Source organism: Podarcis vaucheri (genome assembly GCF_965113315.1).
Source record: "Podarcis vaucheri genome assembly, chromosome: 3".
Taxonomy (NCBI): domain Eukaryota; kingdom Metazoa; phylum Chordata; class Lepidosauria; order Squamata; family Lacertidae; genus Podarcis; species Podarcis vaucheri.
This window is the reverse complement of record NC_138761.1, coordinates 79,689,208-79,697,474: the sequence shown is the minus strand read 5'-3', so window position 1 is coordinate 79,697,474 and position 8,267 is coordinate 79,689,208.

Sequence of the window (8,267 nt, the reverse complement as noted above, 5' to 3'; positions counted from 1 at the left end):
ATTGAGCAAAAGTAAATAGCATTATATGTGAATCTAATAAGTGAAATTAAAAGAAGAACTTGGCTGAATGTCAGAGAAGGCATCATGATAGGTAGCGCTATTATTGTGCAAAATAATTTCCCAAGGGACAAGCTTTGTAGCTTGAAATCTTAAAAACTAAATGATAAAATGTTTGTAAAATGTAAGAGCAGAAAGAAACTGCTCTAGCATACTGAATAGAATAGCCTGCAATTTTTAGACGTAATGACATTGAAAATAGGTATTTTGCATCCTTTGATTCCAGTGTATTTTTCACAACTAGGCAATGTCTGTTTTAAACCTATTGGGTGACAGAAAAGAACCTGCATGTGGGCTAGAGGTATCTGAACAGGTTTTTTGTTGTTGTTTTAAATGTGGCTCCTCTCCTCCCTTTTATGAATACTAAATGGTCTTCTTAAGCAAAAAATAAGAAGAATTTTCTGTCCTATAAACGAGGCACCAGGTATGTGTATTGGTTAGAATTCTGGATGAGACTGGAGAGATTGGGTTTCAAGCCATCCCCCTTCTATGGAGATTACATTGGGCCAATCACTATATTTCAGCTGAGCCTGCTTCACAGAAACATATGGAACTGTCCTATGCAAATTAAGATAATTGGTCCACATATCAGTACACTGGTACCTCAGGTTACATACGCTTCAGGTTACAGAGTCCGCCAACCCAGAAATAGTACCTCGGGTTAAGAAATTTGCTTCAGGATGAGAAGAGAAATCGTGCTCCGGCGGCGCGGCGGTAGCAGGAGGCCCCATTAGCTAAAGTGGTGCTTCAGGTTAAGAACAGTTTCAGGTTAAGAACGGACCTCCAGAATGAATTAAGTACTTAACCCAAGGTACCACTGTAGAGTGGTACCTCGGGTTACAGATGCTTCAGGTTACAGACTCTGCTAACCCAGAAATATTACCTCGGGTTAAGAACTTTGCTTCAGGATGAGAACAGAAATCGTGCAGTGGTGGCGCGGCGGCAGCAGGAGGCCCCATTAGCTAAAGTGGTACCTCAGGTTAAGAACGGACCTCTGGAACAAATTAAGTTCTTAACCCAAGGTACCACTGTACTGGCTACTCTGACTGGCAGTGATGCTCTGAGTTTTGTGGACTCTCCAAGACCTACTGTCTGAAGTCCTTCAGCTGGAGATGGCAGGATTGAAGAGAAACATTTTTTGCAATGTAGGACAAGATTTTAAAAAATAGCTTAAAATAAATGCTTTGCCAAATAAAAATGACCCTAGGCTATTTCAACTCAATATAGAACAATTTGTTTTGGATGGAACATGGTTTTTCCAAAAATGACCAACTATGGGACTGACACAACCAGTGATGGGTGAACTTTCTCAGGTTCTCCTTGTGTTGCCTTTGGGTTCTTTCCAAGGTTATGATGTATAATACCATGCTAGGATACGGGAGCCAAGAGCTGGAGTGTGGAGAGGGGAAGAGCTAGGAATTTTCCAGCTCAGATCAAAATCAAAGTTGGAGGAGAACATAGGCTTGTAAAGCTCACCTTGCTTCTGAACTTTGCTTTAACCAGCCCCAGAAGTTCCACTCAAAGCCTTGCTCAGGAGAACTTTGCAACCCTCTGTAGCTGCAACCAATGCCAACCCTAGTTGCTTCAATAACTTCAAGTCTAGGCTACAGTTATGTGGAACATGGTGGATCAAACCCTCACTTTGTGAATAACAGAGAGCATATTAAACCCATTATTTCAGTGGCCATACTCAATCCTTCATGGCAGAACACTGAATTTGACTTACGAAGCCACAAACTGATCAAGACATACAGCGTACCTTTAAATATTGATGAGAGTTTCAGCACTTTTAAGTCCAATAAATGTGTCAAGTTCAAATTTGAATTTCATTACTTCAGCCTAATAAAAATAGAACCACAATGACTTCATAAGCGCTAGTCCAGATAGAGAGGTACAGTAGTTAAATGTGAAAGCAGGTTTCCATGTACAAATCTTTACTTAGATGAGGAACTGCACACCTAAATGGATGTGGTATGAGCATTCGCTATCCCAATTAAGTGTCATTAGAAAAATGGTTATAGTTGTACGTATACACAGTTGAATCAGTACTGTAATACATGCAAGAGCTAAAACAACCACCCCTCTGTACCCAGATACGAAATTATCTACTGTCCTACTGAATTTGGATCTGCTGTTCAAATGCTGCTTTTCAGAATGAGACAGAAGTAAATGTCTGAAGCTCCCTTTCCATTGTTCATCATGGTGCTCCTTGAGAGCTCTGCCATCGCTTGTCTATGCAGAAAAATACATTTTTGTTTTGTTTTTATATAAATGGAAATGTGCAGTGCGTGGCTGACTAGGGTATGGCCTTCAGAGCCATACTGAGAGACTCAAGCCATTGCTATGGAAACACAGCATGGCATCTCAAATCTCTGGCTTCCTCATACAGCAGTGAGATGATTCAGAAAATAAAATTAACAAGCAAACAAATCAGGACCTGGTTGCTCCAGGGGAAATAGAGAGGAAAATTAAAATGTTGCCCTGTTGTGAGTATTAATAGGTCTCAGCTGGGAAAGTCTGAATGGAAGATTTTATTCTAATGCTATAGCAAAGAAAGGAAAGTGTCATTTTCCTTACATTTAGAAGCTTGGGTCAGGCTTGTAGGCACAGGAATCTCCATGCTTTGCTGACATTTCAAAAAGCAAATGCCTAAGCTGTTTGGATAACTGCTAGGATTAATGAAAGACCTGGTCTCGCAGTCGTGTATTTTATTCAGAGTTAAGAGAAATAACAATGGAAAACCCATAAGCCCCTTTCAGGCATTAAACTGAAAGTGCAGGGTGGTCAGCAGATACCTAGTTCTGCCAACTCATGGAGGAAAAGCTGGGATAGAAATGTAATTAATAAGGCTATAAGCAAATGGCCTTCAGAAGGCATCTTCAAGTTGTTTAAAATTGTGGAGGTAATGTAAAGAGCTGTGCTTATTTGTTATTGTTTAGTCGTGTCCGACTCTTCGTGACCCCATGGACTAGAGCACGCCAGGCACTCCTGTCTTCCACTGCCTCCCGCAGTTTGGTCAAACTCATGCTGGTAGCTTCGAGAACACTGTCCAACCATCTCGTCCTCTGTCGTCTCCTTCTCCTTGTGCCCTCCATCTTTCCCAACATCAGGGTCTTTTCCAGGGAGTCTTCTCTTCTCATGAGGTGGCCAAAGTACTGGAGTCTCAGCTTCACAATCTGTCCTTCCAGTGAGCACTCAGGGCTAATTTCCTTAAGAATAGATAGGTTTGATCTTCTTGCAGTCCACGGGACTCTCAAGAGTCTCCTCCAGCACCATAATTCAAAAGCACCAATTCTTCGGCGATCAGCCTTCTTTATGGTCCAGCTCTCACTTCCATACATCACTACTGGGAAAACCATGGCTTTAACTGTACGGACCCTTGTTGGCAAGGTGATGTCTCTGCTTTTTAAGATGCTGTTTAAGATGATGTGCTTATTTAGCTTGGCATTAATGACAGTGTACCCATTGCTGTACCTTTGTCAACTGAATAGCAGTTGCTAGAAACTGCAGGAGGGGAGTGTGCTCTTGTGCTTAGGCCTTGCTTGAGGGTTTTCTAGATGGGCCACTGGCCTGATGCAGTAGGCTTTTCTTATGTTCTTATGTTGTGTGAAAGGACAATCCTAAGTGTGTCTGTTCAGCAGCAAATTGAATTCCATGGGGCCTATTCTTAGGTAAGTGACTTTTATGCATATTACAGATTTTCACAGGCAGCCAACCTGGAAGTCTCATCTGGGTTGTGAACCAGTGTCAGAACTACATGTGTATAGGTTGGTTCAGTAGATCAACAGGTTAATATTATTTCTGTTTTGTGATAGAATTGATTCTTTCATATCACACACACACACACACACACACACACACACTTAGACAAAGTCTCTGATGATCTGTGAAGACAAACTGTCTTTCAGAGAACCCTATCTACCATTTTTAATGATTTCCTCACTGAACACCCTCAGACAAGAATCCAAGAAACTCATTCATTCTCCAGAAAACAATTTGAAAATGACTGTTACAGAATCATCAGAAACATTCCTGGAAATGACTCTAATAAAATAAATGTAAGTTGTACAATAAAGAAGAAATAATATTATCCAAGCAACTGTAACAGAACCACAGAATGAATACATTACTTTAGGTTATGGGGGGGGGGTTGTTTTCTAATTTAGCATGGAGATACTTCCAAAAAAATGTTGCGAACTAAATTATCCTTTAATTTTTTTAAAAAAGTATCATTTACGTCTTTGATACTGAATTTGATTGCCCAGTCAACTGCAAGCAAGCTGTGAAGTAACCCACGCATAGCATATTCCTCCCCTTTCCTCATTCCAAAGTTCCACTGCTTTCTTATTGTGAATGCCTAATTTGCACAATCAATGCACTTTTAGATCTCAGAACTATATTGTGAGCTTTCTACCTGCACTGCTGTCTTCTGCACTGGGAATGTTAAGGCGTTTTCTGTCCTTCTCAGGCTTTCAGTTCTGCTGAAACAGAAATCATAAAATGCAGTTGAAGGAAAGGAAGTCAACTATACCAAGAAGAAATCAAAGTAAAGCAAAAGCTGTCACACATAAAAGGGAAATGTAGCCATCCCTTCTTAAAGAAAATGGTTTGCACTCATTAGACCGGGATCAAAAGTCAAAAATGGTTCAGAGTCATAGCCCAGGAATGAACTGATACTTTTTAATTCCATGGAGCTGAAATTTCAGCTATGCAAATGCCTGGTAATTATGCGGCTAACAGTGTCGAAGTCTTAGCTTCTGTTAATTTCACCAATAAAAAGATTTTTCCACAGGCCTGCACGCTATATGCTTCATTTAATACAGAGCTGCTTCTGTTGAACAGGTAGCTTTTCTCAGCTATTTGAGTCCCAGACTATTCATGGCTTTAAATGTTAACACAGGTACTTTGAAATGGGCCTAGAAGTTAACTGGAAACTAATGCAGCTGTCTGAGAACTGGCTCACTACTCCCTTAAACACCCTGGCCACCATATTTGGTACTAGTTCCAACTTCCAGATCATTAGCCTCACAGACTCATATCCATATGTGTATGAATGTGAATGTGTGTGCGCGTGCATACACAACAGTGTGGAAGACTAGCAATTGTAAAGGTGGTATAATCCTGTGATTTGGAAGCGTTAACTGTTTTATTTTGCTTGTTAAATTCCACCCTATCGAACTGATGATTCTGAGGGCAATGCATTTGCCTTCTTTATTGGATATGATTTTGCTTAAAACATAGCTATTAAATAATAAACACATTGGCAGAACACAGCAGTTACTGCTGCCTGCAGTAACCATGATTGCCTGAAATTGCAGACTCTGGAGGCTGAAAATATTTCCCTGCTAATCATCATGTCCAAATCACATGTAAAACCCTAGACGATTATACTTGTGCTTTCCATTGGCCCTGAACCTGATCTCTGAAGGTCACTCCGTAGCTCAAAACATAAAATACTCATTACTTTACCACCAACCACAAATTTCACCTCTCTATTGATCATTCTGTCAGCAGTTGCACTGAAGAGAAAGCTGCTGAATCAGGATTAATGTTACATTTCTGAACATCTGGCAGCATGCTGTCTAATTTTCTCGTCTCAGAGGATTACATTCGCTTTTGCAGGGTGCCTTCTGTGAAATACATGTAGAACTGAGCGACTTCACAATGTCATAGAGCTCAATTTATTTCTGTGACGTTCAGGCTCCCTGAAATCTGGCAAGACACTTGAGCACATTGTTTGGCAATATAGACTGAACATTAGTTTTGGACTTAAGTCCTACTGATTTCAGTGTGCAGTGTTCTCTGCAGTCTCCTGGGAACAAGCAACTCTTGCACAAGCAGAAATCCCAGTTAGCTTCAATGGTGAGATGGAGGATAGGAGGTCTGTTGCATGTTGCTTTGTAGTGAAAGCACAGAAGGACTGTAGCTCAGTAGTGGAACATCTGCTTTGCATTCAGGTGCCCAGGTAGAGCTTAAAGAGAACCTGTCTGAAATCTTGGAGAGCTCCTGCCAGTCAATGTAAACAATACTGAGCTCGATGGCTAAATGGCTTGATGCTAGGCAACTTCTTACATTCCTACACATGTGTCACAGAACTACTGTGCTAACAAGGAACCTTGGGCTTTGGCATGTCTATTTCAAGGCAAGCGGATCTCAAATTCATATGCTTCCACCCGAATTTAAATATATTCACAGGCAAGTTTTCAGTGGCACTTGTTCCACAGGGAGTGTTCAAGGCATATTGAAGAAAATCATAACACTTCCTATTAATGTTTTTCCAGAGAGAAAGGTTTGGGAAAGGATCTTAAGCAGAGCAAGTCCTTCTTTGGGGATACAGTAAATTTAAGCCATGAGAAATATAGATGCTGAAGGAAATCTCACCAGGGTGAGATCAGATAAAATTTGGGTATCAAGTGACAATCAAAATAGAAATCTGACTTAAATGTGCTAAAAATAGGTGTTATCTATACCGTACAGCAAGACGGAAAGGTCAGTTGCAGCTTTGTATTCAACAGTTGCATTCACCTTGGCACTCTGTCATTTGTGAAGGCTTTCACAAATGTTTATCACTCAAAAGATGTTTATCACTCAAATAATGAGTTCGGCTGGTCCATGTATCTATTTATGTTAGGTAGACAAAGTGACAATGGCTGTTTAACCATGGTTCAAGTGTTAACTGTAGCCATGCTCAGGTGTTTGCCTGAACACATGAAGGGTTAAATGGGGGCAGGGGTACACACTCAAGACCTGCCCCCATAGTCTCTGTTGTAGTGGCTGCTCCCAAGATCTTTGCAGGATTAGCACAAAGATCTGAAGAAAGTTTTTAAGAACGTTCAGTGGAAGGTGCTTCAGTACTCTCCTTACCCTCAGGAGGTTCAATAAGCATGTTCAAGCACTAAATAAATCACTAATCATGCAAAAATATCAAGAGCAAATTATGTTTTGAGGGATGGGGGGTTGCAGCTTGTGTGCCCATCCTACCTCCATCCCTGCTTCAACCATTGACATGTGCATGGAAACACCCGAACAAGTTTTTGGTCTACTGATTGATAAGTTTCTAAGTCTTGCCCACATTGGTAGGATAGTTTTCAGCTGTAAAACAATATACATTAAGAACTTTGCAATCTTCCCCAGAGTCATATCCCCAGTGTTTTAATATCTTCCAATAGAGTAATTAGGGAAATAGTTTCTATTCCTATAATGCTTGTCATATTTGCTGTATTTATTTAAAACATAAAATATAAAAGACAGAATGTAATAGCAGTCAATATAATAGCACATGAAAGTAATTTCATGTGGGCTAAACTTTCAGGAAATGGAATAATTAATTAAGGAAGTATATTGTGTGTGTTTTTGTTTGTGTGTGTATTTATACACACACAGTGTGTAAGAGTGTGTGTGTGTGTGTGTGTGTGTGTGTGTGTAAACTGCCCATGTAATGGAATTCTCTTGGCAATTTGAAGCCCATTAAGATATCAAATGGAATCCAAACTGCAACTCAAAAAATAAAAACCAATTATAAATAAATCAAAGCGGTGAAAAAGAGCACAAGCAAAGCAGCTGAAAACTATTTCAAACCACCATAGAGCCAGCAAGGAAAAGCAGTACAAGGATATAAAAGCACTAAATAGATGTACCCATCAGAGTGAAAATGGTTGGGAGAACAAAAAGATCTTCCCTGGTGCCTAGATGACTATTGTGTGAATAGCAAGCCTTTTAGGGAGCCAATTCCATTAGAGGGGCAGGGTTTCTCGGGGGGGGGGGGAGGATGGGGACCAATTGCTTTCCACAATAAGTTTCCATTTCCTTGGTTAGTCTTTATACAGCAAGCAGTTAAAAATTTGCCTTGATTGTCCAAGCAGGAAGGAAAATCATGAACAAGATTTAAAAGGAGGGATGGTCAAGAAGCAGTTAACAAACACACCTGATGTATTTTCTCTCTGACCTTTCCTAAACTTATAGTATGGACATGTTTGTTTTTTAGGTGGATTCCAAAGGAAATATACCTAATCCAGCATTAAAGCAAAGTTCAAGAGTTCACTGTCATGACCAAAGAATGCAGGGACAGAACACAGGTGAAAAGAGGATTGTAGCTATAAGCAAAGTCAGGCTTTTGAGCCTGGCATTCCTGGGATTTCTTTAGAAGGCAGAGACAATAAGACAGATTAAATCTCATTCATACCCCTCAAAAAGCGAGAGGCATTGTTATG